This window comes from Lutra lutra, chromosome X (genome assembly GCF_902655055.1).
Source record: "Lutra lutra chromosome X, mLutLut1.2, whole genome shotgun sequence".
Taxonomy (NCBI): Eukaryota; Metazoa; Chordata; class Mammalia; order Carnivora; family Mustelidae; genus Lutra; species Lutra lutra.
In genome coordinates, this window is record NC_062296.1 from 12,711,732 (window position 1) to 12,735,158 (window position 23,427).

Below are 23,427 nucleotides of genomic sequence, written 5' to 3' on the forward strand. Positions count from 1 at the left end.
TTATTTTCCAGGCTTCACCTCTCTGACTCTAACTTTTATCTCGTGCCATCCAAATCCGGGAAATGATCATAAAAATGATAATGCCCAGGATTCCCCTGTTGGAGCTCTGTTTTTGAAATTGTTTTAGGGGCACCTGGGTGACTCAGTGGATTAAGCCTCTGCCTTCGGCTCAGGTCATGACCTCAGGGTCCTGGGATCGAGCCCTGCATCGGGCTCCCTGCTCAGCGGGAAGCCTGCTTCCTCCTCTCCCACTCCCCCTGCTTGTGTCCCTTCTGTCGCTGTCTCTCTCTCTCTCTGTCAAATAAATAAAACCTTTTAAAAAATTTGAAAATGTTTTAATGTTTACTATACAGAGTCAAAAGTATTTTTTGCTAACGCGTAGGATGTCGTCGTTTCTAGACTTGTAGCTAAAGCATTTTGAAATATTAGCAAGGTTTGGATGTGTATACTCTTGGCTATGTTTAGATTCTGGAGCTGTGCTACACCATCAAACTGCTGATAGATTGCATTGTTAAAGGTCATTCAGCCTTGGTTTTGCTTTTGACTTTTTTTTTTTTTTAAGATTTTATTTACTTGAGAGAGAGAGAGTGAGAGCACCAGCAGGGGAGAAGCAGACTCCCCTTTGACCTCCCGGATCCTGAGATCAGGACCTGAGCCAAAGGCAGACACTTAACCCACTGAACCACCCAGGTGCCTCTTGTCTTTGACTTTAAATTTGCTCCTTATTTGACTCCAGGCCACTGTTTTGACAAAACCCTTCCCACCTGGTGACTCTTAGGGGACCCATAGGAAGTTAATTGCAGGGGTTTCTTCCTCACACGGCAGGTGCCCAAGGGACTTTGATTCTTTTTTTCATAATTGGTTAGAAGCACAGGATTTGAATGGGGTTGGGAGAGATAACCAAGAAAAGATTTTTAAATATTTTTGAAAAGTTTTACTTTTAGAATAGTTGTAGATTTACAGAAGTTGCTTAGATAGTAGAGTTTTCATATATCCCATGTGCAATTTCCTGTATTACTAACATCTTACACTAGTAATGTACAATTTGTCACAGTTAATGAACCAGTATGGATAAATTATGAACTAAAGCCCATACTTTATATTTCCTCAGTTTTCCATTAATCTCATCTTGCTGTTCTGGCATACTCTCCAGGGTACCGCATCTCCTTTAGTTACTGTGACACCTCGTGGCTGTGACCCTTTTCTTAGATTTCCCTTGGTTTAGATGATGTTGACAGGTTTGAGCAGTACTGGTCAGGTATTTTATACTATGTCCGTCTACTAGGATGTGACTGTTTTCTTTATGATTAGACTGGGACTATTGAGTTTTAGAGGAAGATTGGAGAGGTGAAGTGCCATTTTCATCACACCATAACAACAGTATCTATCCTCAGCATAATCACTGTTGGTGTTGACCCTAATCACTTGTCTAGAGCGATGTTTACCAGGTTCTGCCACTTTAAAGCTACTATTTTTTCTCCTTTCAATACTAAACTCTTTGGAGTTTAGTGTCTTCACACTAAGTATATTCTGAGAGATTTTTTTTTTTTGAAAAAGATTATTTATTTGAGATTGAAAGCATGATCTGGAGGGGCAGAGAATCTCAAACAGATTCCCTGTTGAGTGCAGAGCCAGACTTGGGGGACTCAGGGCACGTGGGGCTCTATCTCATGACCCTGAGGTCATGACCTGCCCTGAAACCAAGAGCCCACCATTTAACCAAGTGCGTCACCTGGGTGCCCCCTAATAGATTTTTTTTTTTTTTTTAAGTAAACTCTTCCCCCAGCGTGGGGCTCGAACTCATTACCCTGAGATCAAGGGTCACATTGTGTACTGACTGAGCCAGTCAGGCGCCCCCAAGAGATTGTTTTTTTTTTGTTTTTTTTTTAAGATTTTATTTATTTATTTGTCAGAAAGAGAGAGAGAGAAAGCACACAAACAGGCAGAGAGGCAGGCAGAGGAGGAGAGAGAGGCAGGCTCCCTGCTGAGCAAGGAGCCCGATGCGGGACTCGATCCCAGGACCCCGGGATCATGACCTGAGCCGAAGGCAGCAGCTTAACCCACTGAGCCACCCAGGCGTCCCAAGAGATTGTTTTTTAAATGTGAGATTCCACCTTTTGGCTTTAGGCTAGGAGGAGGCAAAGGTATAACTACCTTGGGTCATCCCGAAACCGGGTTCATCCAACACCAGCCACTTCCGTCATGCAGCCTACATTCGACCCCAATGAGATCAAAGTCGTGTATCTGAGGTGCATCGGTGGTGAAATTGGTACCACGTCTGCCCTGGCCCTGAAAATCAGCTCACTAGGTCTGTCTCCATAAAAGGCTGGTGATGACATTGTCAAGGCGACTGGTGATTGGAAGGATCTAAGGATTACCGTGAAACTGACCATTCAGAACAGACAGGCCCAGATTGAAGTGGTACCTTCTGCCTCTGAGCTGATTATCAAAGCCCTCAAGGAACCACCAAGAGACAGAAAGAAGCAGAAAAACATAAAGTACAGTAGAAATATCACTTTTGATGAGATTGTCAATATTGTCCGCCAGATGCGACATTAATCTTTAGCCAGAGAACTCTCTGGAACCATTAGAGAGATCCTGGGGACTGCCCAGTCTGTGGGCTGTAATGTTGATGGCCACCACCCTCATGACATCATAGATGACGTCAACAGTGGTACAGTGGAATGCCCAGCTAGTTAACTACAAAGGGACGTATTTCAATAAAGGATCATTTGACAACCAGTGGGAAAAAAATGGGAGATTCCAGATAACATCTTTCTTACTGAGTGGAACCTCCTCTGTTATTTTGTGGTATCTGGTATCTTCCTTTAAGTTTTACTTCAGTCAGAGACAGGTATATGCAACTGACAAATTTCAAATGACAAATTTGAATCCAGTTCAAATAGTGAAGTGTATTCAGTTAGTGAAGGGATGTGAAATTAATGACTGCTTGTGTGAATATTTGTGCTGGGGACAGTTAATGTGTTTTGCAAATGTTCCCGTGGCCAGCTGTTGCCCTCATCCACTCTCATTCCTCAACCTCCAAGCCTTTTTGTTTGCCTGTAGCTATGCCTAGAATTCAAACTGGCGGCTAGCTAAAAAACCACTGTGAAAACACTTAGGTAGATAGAGTGGCCCAGGATTTGTTTGCTTGGCAGAAACTCACTTGCTAAAATGGTCTTTAATATGTTTGTGCCTCTCTACCATGATTCTTTTGCCAGAATAGATGCAACTCTAAAGATTTTCTTGTCTTCCTAACTCCTTGTTTAATATCTCATAGCAGTGACTGAGCTATTGATCTCAAGGGCTAATAACAACCCTGCGTGTGCTTTTTGCAAGTGCCAATATTTTAAGAACTGAGAGCTTTGAAAAAGAACATTGCTTTCCTTCACAGAAACACAACACTTCTTCAAACCAAATAATATACAGCATGTGTCATAAACAAAGTTCGTTCCTAGAAATCACTAGATTCAGAGGGAGCAAAGGATGACAGAGAAGGAGTTCAGGCAAGTGATAATACTTGCTCAAAGTTGGATGACCAGGGTCAGCTACATGGGACCATGGCCTGCAGCAGCCCCACTCCCTAGTTCCCCACTCAGCCCAAATTCATGTTCTTGGCTTCTGACAGACACTTAAAGCACTTCTCAGGAAGATGGTTCCAGAAGGAAAGGCACACAGAAAGCAAACAATTAGCTTTTTGCTGAAGTGAACCTTTAGTACATTATTAATAGTTTGGGGGTTCTGGTTTGGCTCCTCAGTAGAGGAAATAATGAGTAGCATGCCTCATTATGATTAGATATATTTCATATAACTGAAAACAACACATATCCCATAAGACAAATAGAAAAAATTGGGAATTATTTTTTCTTTCTTTCTTTGCCTCATGTATTTATTAATGTAAGTTCCGGCTAATAGGGTCTAAGAGGACTCCCTGAATTTGAGACAGAACCAAAAAGGGAGAGCTAAAGAGAATTTAGGTTTACCCTCTTTTTTTTTAAAGATTTTATTTATTTATTTGACAGAGAGAGATCACAAGTAGGCAGAGAGAGACGGGTGGGGGAAACAGGCTTCCTGCTGAGTAGAGTGCCCAGTGCCCAGGACCCTGAAATCATGACCTGAACCAAAGGCAGAGGCCTAACCCACTGAGCCGCCCAGGTGCCCAAGTTTACACTCTTGATTGCTCAGTATCGCTGTCTAATATCTTTTATATATCATAGCTGTTCACTACATATAAGAATCATTTTTTAAAAAGATTTTGTTTATTTGACAGAGAGCACAAGCAGGGGAGCACAGGCAGAGGCTGAGGGAGAAACAGGCTGAGCAGAGAGCCCTGTGTGGGGCTCGATCCCAGGACCCTGGGATCATGACCTGACCCTGAGACAGACGCTTAACCCACTGAACCACCCAGGCACCCCTCCAGTACTCATTTTCAAAATTTGTTTTTAACTCCGTTAGTAAACTTTTTATTTTAGAGTAGTTTTAGATTTACAGGAAATTTGCAAAGATGGTACAGGGAGTTCATATTTATGCCCCACACCCAGTTTCCCGGTATCTCAAATCAGTTAGGACAGTACGTTTGTCGCAATTAATGAACCAATATTGATATTATCTCAAGTCCATACTTTGTTCTCATCTCTTTAGCCTGTTCCTAATATCCTTTCTCTGTTCCAGGATCACCTCTATGATACCATATTATATGTAATCAGCACAACTGCTTAGGCTCCTCTTGGCTGTGACAGTTTCTCATACTTCCCTTGGTTTTGATGTCGTTGACAGTTTGAAGAGTCCTGATTAGGGATTTTGTAGAATATCCCTCAATTAAGGTTTGTCTTATGTTTCCCTCAAGGTAAGATGTGGGTTATGGCTGGTCTCATTGCATCTTATCTACCTTGTATAGTATCAGTATGACTTAACTCTGACAGTATGAACTTGATCACCTGGCTGGGATAGTATTTGTCAAGTTTCTTCACTGTCAAGTTACTCTTTTTTTTTTTTAAGATTTTATTCATTTATTTGAAAGAGATCACAAGTAGGCAGAGAGGCAGGCAGAGAGGGAGGTGGGGGGAAGCAGGCTCCCCGCTGAGCAGAGAGCCCAACACGGGGTCCAGTCAGGGGATCACGACCTGAGCCGAAGGCAGACGCTTAATCTACTGAGCCACCCAGGCACCCCAGGTTACTCCTTTTTCAAATAGAGATTTTTATTGATTTTCTTACCTCTGTGATTCTGGAGATGAATGTGGTTCATTTCACTTATTTATTCAACAGAACTTATTGTGCGTTAAAGAAAATGTGTTTTTAGGCAAATTTTAGGGTTTTTTTTTATTCAAGGCCCACTCGTTGGAGGAATAAACCATACATAAGGAACAGCCTGTACTTTGTAGGTAACAAAAGGTGGTCAAGATTAAGTTTTTGGTGGGCCGTGTATATTTGTTTAGCTTTTCTAAATATGACAAGTTTTTCAACAAAATTCTATTTGATTACAGTTGAATATTGTTAAATAATTTAAGTCACGGTCTTCAAATGTTACAGCAACTCAGTTATTCATGATTTGCCAGTTATTAGACTTCCTCACCTTCTCTTTTCATTTGTTTTATATTCAGAAGTAACAGTGAAAAGAATTCCTGTAAATGAGACCCTTTCTATCTCCCTAGCTTTTCACATAAATACAAAGGATTATATAGATATTAGGGGTCAAGCAATCTCCTGTTTATTTACGTTTCTTCAAATGCTAGTCATAGTAACAGATGAAGATCAGAAAGTACCAGGAAAAGAAGTCACCAGCACATCTTGTGTTGAAATTTGTTAGGGAGTGTCGATATCAAGGAATGAGTGTGTCACGCAGCAGATGAGCCTCTAGGATGAATTTGATTAATTCTCCAAAGCAGCAAAATCTCATCATCAGATGGTGTTGCTTGAGGCTTTCTCTTGCTTTCGAGTTGGATAATCTAAATTGTGTAACCTCTAGTGGATTTCCATTCTGTCAGTGTATCAAAGAATGTCTGTGCAGATGGAAAAAGATTTTCTGTTGGGCCATGTGTGAGCTCAGTGGGAAGGGTTAAAAATTACAAGTGAACGCATTTAACTCAATTCTGCTTCCTGATGACTGGCATCTCTACCAGATTTGTTGACATGGCAAACATGGAAGGAGCAAAGGCATCTGGGTTGTAAGGCGGGCTCTGCCACTAGTTCGTTGTGTAATTTTGTGTAAGTCTGTGCTTCAGAATGGGAAATAAGAGTAGCAATATGGGCTACTATTATACGTTATCAATTATACGTTCATGAACATCCATGATTATGATATGGTACATTAGGAAAAAAGTGTAGTGGGAATCTGATCTTCCCAATAAATGTTGTATATGCAGTTGGGGGCATGGGTCTTCACCAAGGATGCCTAGTAGTTATTTTTTTCTATGGCCACAAATATAATAGATTTTATATGAATAGAATAGATTAATGAGTAATATCTATGTAAAATGAATAGATTAATGAGTAATAGCTATAGGCCATAGAGCTTTTTAAGAAATGTATTCTGGATTAGGGAAGTATGGTGGTGGGTGTAAAAAGTAGAGAAGAGATTTCCATAATCAAAATTCTGTGTTACTCCTTCTTGCTTTTTCCCATGTGACACACTGTCTCTTTCATTGGTATTCTTTCTGCCCATGGCCTTGCCTCATGCTGTCTGGCGTTGGGAGGCCTCTGAGCCCTGCTGACTTCCATGTCTTCACAGCTCTCCAATGGACAGAGTTGAGACAGCTCAGCCCTGAACCAGGCTTTGGGCCCCAGCCGGTGGTGAGCTGAGGAGAATTTCAGGAACCTTAAGCTGCTTAGCTCAGCAGGTCAGCATGTCTCCTAGTCTCATTCTGACTTTGTGTGCTTAGGTTTTTGTAAGACTTCTCTTGGTTAGTTCCTTGTGATTAAGACTGGATTTGTATTTCTGTGCCGGAAACTGGGCCCTGTTCTCTTTCACTCCTGTGAAGTCCTTACCTGGTACAGTGCTTGGTACCCCAGAGTAGGAATATGCTTTCTTTTAGCCAGACCTTTTGGGAACTTGAGCTTTGCCTAGACCCATGCCTATCATTGGGACTTTGCTGACCATTGGTAGTGATGTTGATGCTAATTGTTTTTTTTTACCAGATTTTCCCTGTTGTCATCTGTCTGCTTTCTCCCTTGCTCAGTATCCTGGTGCTCCCTACTCACCTCTGTGGACTTCTGCCTATTGCTGCCTACTCTCCTTTTTCTAATTATGCACTCTTGCCTACTTCAGTTTCCTTCTAGATCTTCTGGGGTTTACACTCTGAGCACCTGATAATCCCTCCCTCTAATATGGAGGGGCCTGATGTATACCACACTTCCTGCCTTCAGAAGCTTAATTATGACAATAAGTTGTTTTCTTTCTCTGGGGCCTTTCTAAAAAAATTTGTCAGCTTTTATTTCATTTGATTTTAGTTTAAGATTTTTACTTATGTTGAGAGAGAAACGAGTTGGGGGGAAGTGCAGAGGGAGAGAGAGAAGTGGACTTCCCTGCTGAACCAGGAGCCCAAGATCATGACCTTGAGCCAAAACAGACATTTAACTGACTGAGCCACCCAGGCATCTCCCAAAAATCTGTCAGCTTTTAGCTGTTTTAATTATTTCCTGGTATTACAAACTCACCCCTTGACATTTTTCATGGGACTAATTTTCTAGCTTTCTTTAGGACATCTCACCTAGCCCCTTTTCAGCCTTTTGTTACTTTCACAAGGGAGTGGCCTTGAGTCCTAAAATCTTCACATTGGAAGAAACTTCCAGAGATACCCAGTTTACTTTCCATGTAATGGGTAGCTTATTAACTTCCAAAATAACCTGACAGAGGCATTTTATAACAGCTCTCTTGTGGTTTTCTTGGGCCGAGACTGTCACTTCATTCATTCATTTACTCATTCATTCAGTCAGCCAAGGCAGTTACTGAACATCTCTTGTTAGCCAAGCACTAGAAGTGTGTGTCTTTGTGTGTGTTTATCACCATTCCTGTCCTTAGGGAAATGCTAACCTATTGGTAATAGAAAAATAAGCAATCAACGATTGCTAGCTAGAGATAGATGTACCATGGGTAGGAGAATGAGTCATTTCTTCTGCATGACTGAAGGTTTGGTTTGTGAAGGGCCTCTTTCTGCTGCCTCAATTAACACCATCTTTCTGGTCCACCACCAGTTTTTCAACTACCAAAAAAAGAAAGAGGGGGAATTCCTTGGCTTCTGCCTTCTGCCTCTGCCTATCCTTGACTTGCCCTTCTTGGAGTCATCTTTCTGAATGCAAATCTTGGTTTGTTACTCCTCTGTTAATAGGCTTCACACTGTCTCCCCTTCAAACTGACCTCTGACTCTTAGGCACAGTTCACAAAACCTCAGCCTTTCTGGTTCATGCCTACCCGTCTCGTCTCATCAGACACCATTTTCACCAGACTCTCAGTGCCCCAGAACTGCGCGCCGTTTCCTGGCTGTATCATTCTTGCTTACCTTTCAGCCATACGTGCTGTTCCTGCTGCCTGGAATGACTGCTAGTCTTGTCTTCTTGGTGAACTCTGGGGCACTGAGAGCTGGTAGAAAATGGTGTACAAGGAGGAATAAATTAGAACTGTAGATCTCCCCTTCCACGAAGGTGCCCTCTGGCCTGTCGACTGCTGGTACAGCTGGTACCACTGGTTCATGCCCACCAGCTACTCTAGACCAGGAATCGAGCTCTGTCTTTAGCCTTCCCACAGCCTGTGCCACAACGGGCAGCCAGGAAATAGTTGTTGGATAAACAGATGAGCGGAGGAATGAAGGCAAGTCTCCTGTAGTTTATTTTTCAGTTTAGGTCTGTCTTGGGCTCTGAGAATGCTACTTACAAGACCCCTGCCAATGTTTTGACAAGAGCTCCCTGCAAACCCAGGACTTGCATGCCGGCTCATCCACTGTTAGACACCTGCCCAAGACTGTCGCCAAAGAGCCTGCCAAACAAGGCTAAGGGCCCTTTTTGGGGGTTTGGGGCAACCCTTCACCTTCTTGCACCCTGCAGCCTTCGTTGCCAAGATAAGCTTCTACTGTGAGTCTAAAAAATTGTAATCAAGACAAAAGAAATCGCATGGAATGAAAATGCTTCTTCCCTGCTCTTGGAAATCAGAACAGTTGTAAAATGAAGAAAATTAGTACTTTCATATTTCTCTCTCCTCAAGCAGTCGTTTTAAGTGAGTCATCGACAAACTCAAGCAATTGGTAAGGACAGTTAGTGGCCATTTATCACCTTAAGTTAATTTGTTTCAAAAAAATATCAAACGGGGTATTTTGATCCTAAGTGATGCATTTATCACCTTCCTACCCGAGCCCCTTTTTACACAGCGCCATCAATGAGCCCTGAAAGAGACACACACAAAACTGTCACGATCCTGGTCAGTCTTCCCTGTCTTTCTGTCCTTTAATCATGATTCTTAAACTTATGATCAAAACTCAGCACTTTTCATTCTGATGAGTGGTAGGCCTCTGCCTAAAACAGATGGCTATTTCTGAGGTGGTATGCATTTTTGTTCTGTTTTTCTGTTTTTTTGAGCCATTATTTGCATAGAGTGAAATTCACCCTTTTTAAGTATTTACAAATGTATACATTTTGGCAAAATTTTATAGGTTGTGCCACCACTGGAATAAAGATAATAGAAGTTTCTGTCACCCAAAATACTCCCTCATGCTCCTTCATAGTTGACCCCCTCCCTATATGGCAAACTACTGCTATTATTTCTGTCTCTATAATAGTTGTGTCATTTCTAGAATTTCATATAAATGGGATCAAAATGTGTAGTCATTGAGTTTGCTTATTTCACACAACATAATGCTACTTTAAAAAAGATTTTATTTATTTAAAGATTTAATTTATTTGATAGAGAGGGACACAGCGAGGGAGGGAACAGAAGCAGGGGGAGTGGGAGAGGGAGAAGCAGGCGCCCCCCCCCGGAGCAGAGATCCCAGCTCGGGGCTCGATCCCAGGACCCTGGGATCATGACCTGAGCTGAAGGCAGACGCTTAATGACCGAGCCACCCAGGCGCCCCTTATTTATTTATTTTAGAGAATGAGTGATCCTGAGTGAGGGGAGGGGCAGAGGCAGAGGGAGAGGGAAAGAGAAGGTCCCAAGTAGACTCTCCGCTGAGCAAGGAGCCCGACATGGGGCTCGATCCCGTGACCCCGAGATCATGACTTGAGCTGAAATCAAGAGTCGGACGCTTAACCGACTGAGCCACCCACCCAGGTGCGCCTAACATAATGCTTTGGAGTTATCCATGTTGCATTTATTGTTGCATTTATCCATAGTTAGCTGCCTTTTGTTACTGAGTAGAATTCCATTATATGAAAATATCAAAATTTCTTTATCCACTCACCATGGTGAATGTTGGGATAATTTATTTTTTTTTTATTATGAATGAAGTTGCTATAAACATTTATATTCAGGTTTCTGTGCAGATACATGTCTTTATTTCTCTTAGGTAAATACCAAGGGATGCCTGGGTTTTAGAATAAGTGTGTTTTTAACTTTATAAGGAATTGCCAAACTGTACTCTTACTGATTCCTACCAGCAGTATGAGGTTCCAGTTGTTCCACATCCTTGACACTGTTGTTATTGTCTTTTTCAATTTTAGACATTCTAGTAGATAGCTAGTGATATCTTTTTGTAATTTTATTCCACATTTTTTTCCTAATGACTAATGATTTTAAGGAAGGGTCTATTAACTTTTTTTTAATTGGGTAATTTTTAAAAAATACAGTTTTAAGGGTTCTTTATATATTCTGGTTATCAGTCCTTTATCACATTTGTTTTCCAAATGTTTTTCCCAGTCTGTGGCTTGTCTATTTTCTTTTTTATTTTCTTACTGTCTTTCAAAGAGCAGAAGTTTTGAATTTTGATGAAATTCAGATGATCAATTTTTTCTTTTACGGTTCATGTTTCTTCTGTCCTATGCATAATTACCAGATGTAAGATCATAAAGATTTGCTGCTTTTTTTTTTTCTAGAAGTTTTTTAGCTTCAGGGTTTACATTTCAGTCTGTGATCAATTTCAAGTTGTATGTATAGAGGAGCTTCGGGTTGAGGTTCACTGAAATACAAACATACCCCATTGTTCCATCATTATTTATCGAGAGACTAAAAGATTGTCCTTTGTCTATTGAATCAAGTTGGCATTTTTGTCAAAAATCAATCGACTGTATATGGGTGGATCAATTTCTGGACTGTCTGTTCTGCTTCATTGATCTATGTGTTTGAATAGTTGTAGCTTAGTAGTAAAAGTCTTAAAATCAGTGGGTTTGAGTCCTCCAACTTTTTCTCTTCCAAAATTGCTTTGGGTGTGTCCTAGATTATTTGTTTTTCCATATAACTTTTAGAATCACCCTGTACATTTCTTCTTTTTTTTTTTTAAGATTTTATTTATTTATTTGACAGAGAGAGATCACAAGCAGGCAGAGAGGCAGGCAGAGAGAAAGGAGGAAGCAGGCTCCCCGCTGAGCAGAGAGCCCGATGTGGGGCTCGATCCCAGGACCCTGAGATCATGACCTGAGCCGAAGGCAGTGGCTCAACCCACTGAGCCACCCAGGTGCCCCCCCCCCCCATACATTTCTTAATAAAGAAGGTTGCTTGGATTTTATTGAGTGTTGAGTTGAATACCGATTTGGAGTTGATGGGCATCCATAGATGAATTTGGGAGAGAATGGTAATATTGATAATATTGAGTCCTCTGATCCGTGAACATGTAACTCTGACTACTTGTATCTTGATGGCTCTCATCAATAATGTTTTTCTTAGTTTTCAACATACAAATCCTATACTACTTTGTTATATTGTGGAGTATTGCATCTTTTATTGCTCCTATATTAGCAAATGGTGCTTTTAAAAATTTCAGTCCTCATTTATTCACTGCTGTGTATAAAAACAAAATTCTGTTTCGTATCGTGATCTCCTGTTTTCCAACCTTGGTAATGTCACTTACTAGATCTAGTAGTTTTTCATAGGTTCTTTTGGATTTTCTACTTAGATTGTTGAGTTTTCTGTGAGTAAAGACGGTTTTATTTCTCCTCTCCAATTCTATCTATATTTCTTTCTGGGCCTTACTGCATTAGCTAGGACTTCTATCCAGTGTGATGTCCAATACAAGTGGTAAGTGTGGTTGCCCTGCATTGTTCCTGATCTTAGAAGGAAATCATTCATTCTTAACACCGTTAAACATGAGATAGCTATAGGTTTTTCTTTTCTTTCTTTTTTTTTTTTTTTAAAGATTTCATTTATTTGTCAGAGAGCATGTGTGTAGAAGCAGAGGAAGCGGCAGGCAGAGGGAGAAGCAGGCTCCCCACTGAGCAAGGAGCCCAATATGGGACTCTATCCCAGGACCCTGGGATCATGACCCAAGCCAAAGGCAGACTTAAGGGACTGAGCCACCCAAGTGTCCCTGTAGGTTTTTTCATAGTTGTTTTTTATCAGGCTGAGGAAGTTACTTTTCATTTCTAGTTAACTGAGTATTTTTAAAAATCATGAATGGCTGTTGAAAAAATGTCATACTTTTTCTGCATCTATATAAATAATGTATGGATTTTCTTCCTTTGTTGATATTATCAGTGGCATTGCTTGAGTTATGAATGTTGAACCAACCTTGCATTTCTAGACTAAATTCCATATGACCATTATATATTATTCTCTTGTATTTTATAGATAAAAGTCATAGTTAGATGCCACAAAGTTGTTGGCAATTCCTTAATCATATGTGTGTTTTTTATAGGTCACTAGAACCACCTCCACCTTTTTTTTTTTTTTTTTAAGATTTATTTATTTATTTATTTGACAGAGATCACAAGTAGGCAGAGAAGCAGGCAGAGAGAGAGGAGGAAGCAGGCTCTCCACAGAGCAGATAGTCCAATGCGGGGCTCGATCCCAGGACCCTGGGATCATGACCCGAGCCGAAGGCAGAGGCTTTTAACCCACTGAGCCACCCAGGTGCCCCCACCTCCACCTTTATTAAGGGAAGTTCTAACCTTACCTATAATGTTGATATAGGTAGACTGCTCTAATTCATCTTCCTTGGTCTTTAAGCTTTCAAAAGAGCAAGGGGACAGGCAACAAATACAGCAAGTGTCTTTATACTAGGCTGTAAGTACATTTATTTAATTTAACCTTATTTAATGGGAAGTAATTTGTACCATTGAAGTCTTGCAGTAAATGGTTATGGTCAGAACTTAAATGTGGGTTTGTTTGGTAAAACCACTATCAGCCCATAGATCACATTGCCTCTCAGGTGATGAATGTATGTGCGGTAGGTGTTGGACGGGGACAGAGACAAGGGAGGGTGAGAGAGAGTGAGATTAGGAAAGGGAGAAATGTTATACCACCTTTTATTGCCATTTGAAAATCTGGGCTTTTAGGTATCTTGGTTTTATATCTCAGCTCTGTTATTTACTTGATTTGTGGCACATTTGTCTCCCTGAGACTCATTTTTTTTTTTTAATCTGAAACGTAGAGGCACCTGAGTGGCTCAGTTGGTTAAGCGTCCAGCTCTTGATGTTGGGTTATGTCATGTTCTTGGGGTCCTGGGATCAACTCCTGTATTGGGCTCTGCGATCAGCAGGGGAGTCTGCTGGAGATTCTCTCCCTCTGTTCCTCCCTCCCACTCACACACGTGCTTGCGCTCTCTCTCTCTCTCTCTCTCTCTCAAATAAATAAATCTTTTTTTTAAAGATTCTGTTTATTTATTTGACAGATCACAAGTAGGCAGGGCAGCAGGCAGAGGGTGGGGTAGAGGGTGGAGGGGTGGGAGGCAGGCTCCTTGCTGAGCAGAGAGCCTAATGCGGGGCTCTATCCCAGGACCCTGAGATCATGACCTGAGCCGAAGGCAGCGGCTTAACCCACTGAGCCACCCAGGAGCCCCTATAAATCTTTTTTAAAAACCTGAAATGTAAACTGTTAGCACAGGTTATTATGAAGAATACAGATGATATTTGTAAAGTGGCTTGCACGTAGAATGTACTCAATATAGTGGTGTCCATTACTATCATTATTATTAATTTCTTCCTATGAAATGCATTTTATAACTGGAAATAATTTGGGTTTGGAAAATGCCAAATGGGACTTAGGCTGATTTCTGTAGTTTATTTGGTTCTTTTTACCAAAATAGCCTAGGGCAAGTCCTTTTTATAAAAATGGACTTGATTTCCTGTATTTTTTACCTACCTCTTCCCTAAATCAAAACAATACCAATTTGCTAAATCATTTTGCAAATTTGGAAGGCTTAAAAGGTACAGCTGAATGGTTTAGGCTCTGGAAATGAGCGTGTGGACACTTCTGTGCGTCTGTAGGGCTTTGTGTAGTCTAGAAGTGATCGTCTCAGTGAGGAGAGCTAGAGATGCCATTTTCATTTTACATGGGCAACCAGCCGTGGATAGCCAGCTCTAGTCCCTTGGCTCATGCAGATCTGACCATTTCTGAATCACTGAAACTCACTTCTTTAACTTACAAAAGCCACTTCCGACTGTTTGAGGTAATGATTCCTTTTTTCAGTAGGTTGTTTTGGTTATCACAAGTAGGGCCCAAGAGCTGTGTTTTCAGTCAGTCAAGTCAGGGAGGTAACAATGAGAAAAATGGCTGAGTCTTCTAAAAGGCATCAGGCCATCATCAGATGACCATTCAGTGTCCAGGATCTCAGGAGAGCTGTTGGCTCTGATTCCGGCTCCAGCTCCAACAATCCATAGCTTCTGGGAACTGATTCTCATTATTACTTCATTTCCTAGCAGTACCCTTCCAACTAAAAGTGCCGTTTGACAGATGAAAGTAATGGAAAATCTTTTGTATTTGGGGAATTTTTGTATAGTACCACACCATTGCTTGGTGCTCTTGTAAATCAGAATTGATAATCGTTAGTCTTTTTAAAACAGGTTTATTGAACTGTGATCATTACATAAAATACCGTATATATTTAATGTACACAATTTGATGGGTTCCAAACATATGCATATACCATTGAAATCATCACCTCAATCAGGGTAATGTACATATTCATCATCTCTAAAGGCTCCTCCTACTGCCCTTACGTTTGTTTGGTTGAGGGGTAGGGAGTGAGAACTAACTTAAGATCTACCATGCTAACAAATTAGTGACAATACAATATTTTACATACACTGTTCACAAAGCACATTGACCGCATCTTCTAATTTTAATTTTCACCTTATAAATTAAAGTAGGTCTTATTCCTCCTTTATGATGGAAAACAAAATAGACCCTAGCAATATGTTTTTTCAAAGATCACCATTAAATATTGCACCAGTGTCCAGGACGCAGTTCTGATTTCTGTTCAGTGTTCTTTGCATAAGACCTCTGGGCCTTGATCCTGATGTGACTCTAAACTTCATTGACCCGGTAAACATTCAGAAACTAAATATCTAATGACCTTTGTCCTTACAATTAAGATCAACAAATGTGATTGGATGCTGGGCTTCAAAGAGTTCATGAAATAAATAATTAGCGGAGGATAAAGTGGGGAGTAACTTCTACCCTGCGTACATGTAACATTCTTTTTTCTAGATTGGCCAGACAGAGTTCCAGATTGGCAGGAGTGTTCAAAGGCTGGTTATTTACCTTCTGAAAGGTGGTTTAATTTAAAATGTTAGGCAGTAAGGTGAGGCCCAGCCTGATTTGCCGGGGCATCTTGAGTAGCTGCTTTGTGTTAAACACTATTCTAATCATTACAGGGGCATAGAGATTAAAACAACAACAACAAAAAATATGATTCCACTCACTAAGACTCCACAAGCTAGGAGACAAAAATGGAAGTGTACACAGAGATGCTTCCATATGCTGCCTCTAGTCCATCCTCCGTTCTGCCAACAGAGCAGTCTTTTGAAAATACATACCCTTTCCCTGCTTAAAATGTTCTGGTGGTTCCCAGTCTCTCAGAGGACCATGTCCAATTTCTTCAGACACGCAAGGCTTTCTCTGATTTGGCCCAGATTATCCTCCCCCCATTCCCCACTCCGCAGCCAGCTCCAGGCGCATACCGCGCCTTGGGTTCCTCAAGAGCAGCTCATGACTTTTCATGCCTCTGAGGGTTTACTCATGCTGGGCGCTCTGGAGAATGCTGTGTTAGCCTGGGTCCTCTGAGAAGCAGAACTTTAGGATTAAACTGCCAAGGATTTTATTAAGGGAAACCACCACCTGTGTGAGAGACCACGCGGAGGGAGATGGAAGGATGGGTGTGCCATTAGTCCATGATCCAAGTCTGACCCCTAGTGAAGAGAAGCGAGAGTAGCTTGGGCAGAAGCTTCTAGGCTGCTGTGCGGTTGAAGGAAGGTTCAGAAAAGCCTTTGGGTAATCCGGGTCAGTGGAGTTCTACCACTGCTGTATTCACTCGTCGGTCAGGTGCAGCCCATTGGACGTACGGCTTCAGCACAGACATTAGGATGAATTTCTGAGGCAGCAGCTCAGTTGTGCCCCCTGTAATTAGAGGCCTTCTTGTTAGCCTCCATAAATGCCTTTCTTCTTCCATCTCATTCCTCTCACTTGTCCTTAAAAGGTCAGCTTTAAATGTCTCCTCGGCTGGGAAACTTCTTGAAAGAAATTCTCAGCAGGTCACATGATGGTTCCACTGCCTACAATGACCGTCCCCAAATTTCTGCCTGGTTAATTCCTAATACACTTATTTGAACCCCTACCACCTATTATGAGACCAAAAAAACTAGTAGGTGCTCAGGAAATATTTGTTGAATGAATGAGTGAATTGGTAGGACTTGGATGAGCAGATCTAAAGGAGACAATAAGTGGAGGCAAAGTAAACTGCTTGAACAAAGCCATATCGAGAGAAGAATGAGTTTATTCTGCCTTTTTCTTCTTTGCAAATGTGTCCAAAAACTGTCATTTTAAGGAAAGTATATTATGATGCAAAACAGTGGGGGGAAGGAGTATCTTCCTGGCACTTGAAAATGATTCATATTTGAGAACTTTGTTGAGAACAATGTTTTGAATATTTCCTGAGAGACTTCTTTCCTGAGAGGAAACAGTCGATGGAAATGGAATTTTACTGCTGCCAGGAAAAGTGTGATAAAGATCAAATCGCATACAACTACTACCAGAATAGAAATTTCCATAGAGCGAAGAGATTTCAGAGTCCCACCTAATGGCTCATGTGTATTTAGTATTCACTATAGCTGAACTGTAATTCTGTAATGGAATTTGACCAATTTTGACACTCAGGTTTGTAATGTATGAATTAGCGGAGACTCATTCATCTTGACGTTTGCTGACTGCCAGATGTTGGTCATATTTCTGATGGAAAGAAACAGAGAGCTGGCCAGGGTCCCAAATCTCAGTGCCACTAACAGCCTGCCACTGGCACATATTGCCAGAGGAGAGCCGTGCTGAAGATAAGGTCATATAGAATCACTGTCAGCACTAGAGATTTCGCCCCTTATCCCTATGTAATGGTCTACCCTGGTGACCTTGGTTGGACCGTGTATGAAGCAGGTGCTCCTTTTTGCCCAGGTCCGTGTCGGTCCTATGCAGTCTCCCTCATGTCTTGTTTCTCCAGAGTTTTCCACTTGATACGATGCAAGTTTCTTACCTGCAGTCTGGGGGTGAATAATGGCATCTCCATTATGGGCCCGCAGTTAGGAGTCTACCAGGCAATTCATGCTAAGGGCTTACATTGTGCTCGACGGTATTTATCCACTAAATGGTAGCTTGGTTTTATTATGATTATGCAGTAGAAGCAGGGGTCTGAGGGTAAAATCTTAATATTTCTCCATGAGTAATATCAAAGTTGGTTCTTCGTGCATTTGGGCGGTGCCTGTTCTGTGATAAAAGCAGCAAGGGACTCTAGGGACACGAGTGTTATGCCCATTCTGTAATTAATCTAACACAGTTGCTGATACCCATCTCTCTTCTCAAGTGAGGATGGTTCATTTTGGCTTATACATAAGCAAAAGCACTTGCTTCTCCCCTGTACTCTGACCTGCTGTGGGATACCTTTTCTTTTTCTCACTGACCTATCTCACCTTCAAGTTTCTCTTATAATTCTTCTTGAAGTATGTATAACTACTGTGTCCCAGACATGTGGAAAAAAAAAAGATGTTTGCATGACGCATTCCCTTCTCTGATATTTGTTGGTCAGCTTGGGAAGCTTTGACCTACTAGCCTTTGCCTTACGTATCTTTTCCATTTTAGTAGAATAGTTCACTTGGGATGTTACGCATTTACTCTGTCTTTCACTATTACGGGTTGTTAATTTCACCAAAGAGCTACCCTTTTATGTGTGTTCATACACATCTCTCTCTCTGTCTTTTTTTTCTTTCAGAAAACAGATTTTTTTGGTGGGGAGGAACATATATTATTTGTTTCAGAGGTACAGGTCTATGATTCATCAGTCTCACACAACACACAGCGCTCACCACAACACATACCCTCCCCAGTGTCCATCACTCAGCCGCCCCATCCCCCACCCCCCCCTCAGTAACCCTCAGTTTGTTTCCTAAGATTAAGAGTCTCTTATGATTTGTCTCCCTCTCTGGTTTTGTCTTGTTTCATTTTTTCCTCTCTTAACTGTCTTCCCCCTTTCTTCCAAGTCTTGCCATTACATCAGGAGCTACTCCTGTCTTTTCTACTTGAAAGCCAAAAATATGAATCGAAATAAATTATGAGCAATAGGGGATAGAATATTACTATCAATAGGTGTGTACCAGAGGCAAAGGAAAGCCAGAAACTTAAAAGGGGGGGAAAGTTGTATTTGAAGTACCAAAGGTATCAGTATGTCCAAATTTGAACTCACTTATCTGTTCTCTAAGCCTATGGCAGTCCACTCTTAAGATGTATCTCAGGGGCGCCTGGGTGGCTCAGTGGGTTAAAGCCTCTGCCTTTGGCTCAGGTCATGATCCCAGGGTCCTGGGATCGAGCCCCAAGTTGGGCTCTCGGCTCAGCGGGGAGCCTCCTCCTCCTCTCTCTCTGCCTGCCTCTCTGCCTACTTGTGATCTCTGTCTGTCAAATAAATAAATAAAATCTTTAAAAAAAAAGATGTCTCTCAGATAGGCTTATCTCCTCATCACTTCCACTGTCCTTCCCCTGACCCTCATCATCTTTTTATCTGGAGGCAATACCTTCTTCCCTTCTCTTCTAGTTCCCTCTTTCCTGACTAGTGTCACAAGAGGGTGTTTGCTTTTTCACCTTTTTTAAATTATAAAATTATGCAGGGATTCAGCAAACCAAAAAACCAAATATATAGCTTAATACAATATTACAAGGCAAGCATACTTAAAATCTCCATCCAGATTAAAAAAAAAAGAAAAAAGAACCTTGAAGCCAGCCCAGAAGTCCCTCCAGGTTCCCCATCCCAGTCATAAACCCGCTCTCCATCCAAAATAACTATTATCCTGGCTTTAAAAAAAAAAATTATGTACTTATTTTGAGAGAGCTCGCCACACGAGTGGGGACAAGGGCAGAAGGAGAAAAATTCTCAAGCAGACTCCATGCCCAGTGTGGAGCCCGAGGCAGGGCTCAATCTCATGACCCTGAGATCACGACCTGAGCCGAAACCAAGAGGCAGATACTTAACCAGTGGAGCCACCCAAGCACCCTTACAGTGACTTTTAAAGTAGTTATTTTCTTGCATTTCTTCATCAGGAGGGGGCTTTTTAAAAACATCAGTCTTGCCCTACTTGATTACCTCTATGCTAAAACCCAAGGGTGCTGAAATTCCTCTCAGGTTTTCTTGGGCCTTCCACGGAGCCTCCCTCCCATGACTCCTTTCCCTAGTACCCCTGTCTCTGGCCATACTAGATAATTCGCAGGCTCCCAGGTAACTCCAATGCCTCTAGGGGTTTGCCAGATGCCAGATACCTCCACGTGTTTGCTCCTGCTCTGCCTCTTTCTGAAGTTCTTTCTCCCTATTCTCTGATGAAGTCCTAGACCAGACCCAAAGGTCCTTTCTTCTGTAAAGCTGCCCTGAATCTCCTCTCTGGGACATACCTGGGCCAGAATGAATCTCTTCCACCTGTGGGCCCTGTGCCCATTGTCGCATTTTAAATACACCCGTTTTTACCATTTATCATCGTCTCTGATACCTAACATTGCTTAGTGTGTAGTAAATGCTCAGAAATTTGTTTGTTGAATGGATGAGTCTATGCAGCTGATCCTTAAAGCTCTTTCAGAACAGTGGCCTGTTCCAAATTGATGCAGAAATCATATACTCGATCATATGATCAAGCTTGCTTTTCCTGAAGTATTCCCATTAGCACATTTAAGAAAAGTTGATTTTATTTTGTTAGTAACTACTATTTCCAGTATTTGGTTTTACTGTTTTTTTTCCCTTAATGTTTGCCCTTTTGACCACATTATTGGTAAAATAGGCCTTTTTGGGTTTTTCTGGCTACCTATATACCATTTTTATTGTTTCATGGAAACAACTGGTAATTACCGAGGGCCAGGCGCTGTGCCAAGGCGTCTATGCATTATATACTGAATCCTCTCCATATTTTCTGTCGAAATGGAAGCCTAGAGAAGTTAGACAAGGTAAGGTCATAAAGCTTTCAAGGGATAGAGCTAGGGTTCACATGCTGGCAGCCTGACTAGAAAAGTATGACTCCTGTTCTTTTTACCGTTCTGTGTTACCTCTTTTTTTTTTTTTTTTAAGATTTTATTTATTTATTTGACAGAGAGAGATCACAAGTAGGCAGAGAGGCAGGCAGAGAGAGAGGAAGAAGCAGGCTCCCCGCGGAGCAGAGAGCCCGATGCGGGCCTCGATCCCAGGACCCCGGGATCATGACCTGAGCTGAAGGCAGAGGCTTAACCCACTGAGCCACCCAGGCGCCCCTCTGTGTTACCTCTTGATAGGAAAGATAATGTGTTCCCAGCCGCAACGAAGTGGGTTTTTTGCAAGGCGTCCGTGGCATGTGGCTTATTTGTGGAAGTGTGTTACCTGTTATCTTCCTGGAGTCTAGTCCGTTCTTTAACTTCTTTATTGCTTCTACAGAGGACCCTGTCAGCGGGACTGTCATTAGGTGTGTTTAGCTTGTGGTCAGTGGGCCGCAGCCTGGTCAGTGGTTCTCACTGAGCCACAAATGAGGAGATCGCTCCCGTATTGACCTGTAGATCTTCTCAGCTCCGAGAGTTAGTTAGCCTATGGCTGCTGCCTTAAAGGTTGTTATCACCACAAATGATACCGCCTGTGCTTGCCAAGGTGATAAGTTGTGTCTTTTAAAATGGTATCAGTCATTAATTTTTTTGTGTTTTTAAAAAATTTCTTTATTGGACTGGGAGAGAGCGCACAAGCAGGGGAGCATCAGGCAGAGGCAGAGGGAGACCACGAGGGGGGGGGCTCGATTCCAGGACCTTTGGGATCATGAACTGAGCCCAAGGCAGATGCTCAACCGACTGAGCCACCCAGGCACCCCCCCCTCATTTTTTTTTAAAGATTTTATTTATTTATTTGACACAGAGAGATCACAAGTAGGCAGAGAGACAGGAGGAAGCAGGCTCCCTGCTGAGCAGAGAGCCCGATGGCATCGATGCCGATGCTGGGGCTCCATCCGAGGACCCTGAAACAATAACCTGATCCCAGGACCCTGAGACAATGACCTGAGCCGAAGGCAGAGGCTTTAACCCACTGAGCCACCCAGGTGCCCCCATCCCCACTCATTAACGTTAATTGCTATTTCTTAACTTCCCTTTGAGGTGCTAAAAGGAAATCCAAGTATAAACACTTAAAACAATGACATGGAAGAATGCCAGTAGAGGAATGTTTTTTTTTTTTTTTTTTTTTTTTTAAGATTTTATTTCTTTGAGAGAGAGAAAGAGCAGGAATGGGGCGGCGGAGGGGGGCTAGAGCGGAAGGGAGAAGCAAACTCCCTGCTGAGCAGGGACCCCCCCCCCCCCGGCCCCCAACACGGGGCTTGATCCCAGGACCCTGAGATCATGACCTCAGCTGAAGTGAGACACAGCTTAACCTACTGAGCCACCCAGGCACGCCAGGAACGGTTTAATAGTTGATAGCACCTGTGGGCCATGGCCATAAAGAAAGCCAGACCGGGGACCCTGGAGGACTTGGGTTCGGGACAGCAGCAGCAGCAGAGCCTCAGCCCTGCTGGTCACTGGCACATGGGCAGGGAGGAACACAGATGCCTCGTGTCTGCTCTGCATGTGCGGGGCGGGGAAGGGGGTAGTGTCAGTGTCTTTTTTCTCTTGCTAGTATGTCCCTAGATAGGTCAGTGCTCACCTGCTAGCGTTTCTTGTCTATTTTAAAGAACTATTTTACTGCATTTGGGTTTTTAAAGTAAGCTTTCCATTTCAGTAAATTACCAGGATTAATCTAGAATGTTTGGTTGTGTTAAACTATATTGCGGGTCACTGTTTCTTAAAACTAACAGCAGTAACAGCTGCTAACATTTTCAGTGCTGGCAAATGGTAGGTGCTGGTAAAAGTGCTTCACACACAGTTTTCTCCTGGAAGCCTCTCTCAGATCCTCTGAGGTACGTGATACTGTTATTCCTGCCTTAAAGCTCTAGATGCAAATGTATCACTTGCAACTTAGATTTCCTTTTATGAAGAAATTCACTGTACTAGGAATTTGAACTGTACTTCCTCCCTCAGGTTCTGCTTTGTTTGAAAAGAGAACTTGAAAAACTTGGTGTGGCTGGTCGGGCGCTTCTGAAGATAATGGTTTTCTCTAGTAAGCTGGGGGCGGGGGTTCAAGGTTATGTGTCCTTGCTCTTGTTTTTTGTTTTTTCCCAAACTACCCTACTTCCTGTTAGAGTCTAAGCACCAGGGAAGGTTTTAGTGGCTGTTTGGCTCTTCTGTCACTTCCTGATAACTGTGGATGAAATACCGTGTTTTCTTGGCAGGTAAAATGTATAAGGCTGCTGTTCACTTGACAGGAAGAATGAGCTAGAAGCAGTTCTTAGAGAAAAGCATTTCAGAGACAACTTGTGACTTTTCCTTTTTCATTTTCCAACCTTGTCCTCCTGTGTCCGAAAGAAAATTCCACACTTCCCCAAAGGCCAGGATTCTCTTCAGGTTAATAATGTGCCAGGATTATTGTCCTTGTTCTCAAAAGAATCCCCGGGTTGGTATCTTGTTTTCTCTGAGGAGGGTTCTTCAGATTATGAGACTGACGCGCTGCCTACTGCGCTAAGAAGGCACTATCTGAGGAGGGTTCTTAAAAGGTGTTTTTCTTTTCTTTTTTTTTTTTTAAGATTTTATTTATTTATTTGACAGAGATCACAAGTAGGCAGAGAAGTAGGCAGAGAGAGAGAGAGAGGAGGAAGCAGACTCCCCACTGAGCAGAGAGCCTGATTCCGGGCTCGATCTCCGGACCCTGGGATTATGACCTGAGCTGAAGGCAAAGGTTTTAACCCACTGAGCCACGCAGGTGCCCCAAAAGGTGCTTTTCTTTCCTTGGTTAAAGAGCA

General features: G+C 42.2%; 1 protein-coding gene and 1 pseudogene across 3 annotated transcripts in view; both read left to right on the forward strand.

Annotated features, from left to right (window-relative positions):
• The window catches only part of ATP11C (ATPase phospholipid transporting 11C), a 182,423-nt gene that overhangs the window by 24,518 nt on the left and 134,478 nt on the right, over window positions 1–23,427 (forward strand). The window lies entirely within an intron of this gene.
• Window positions 2,188–2,715, forward strand: LOC125091416 (60S ribosomal protein L12-like; annotated as a pseudogene).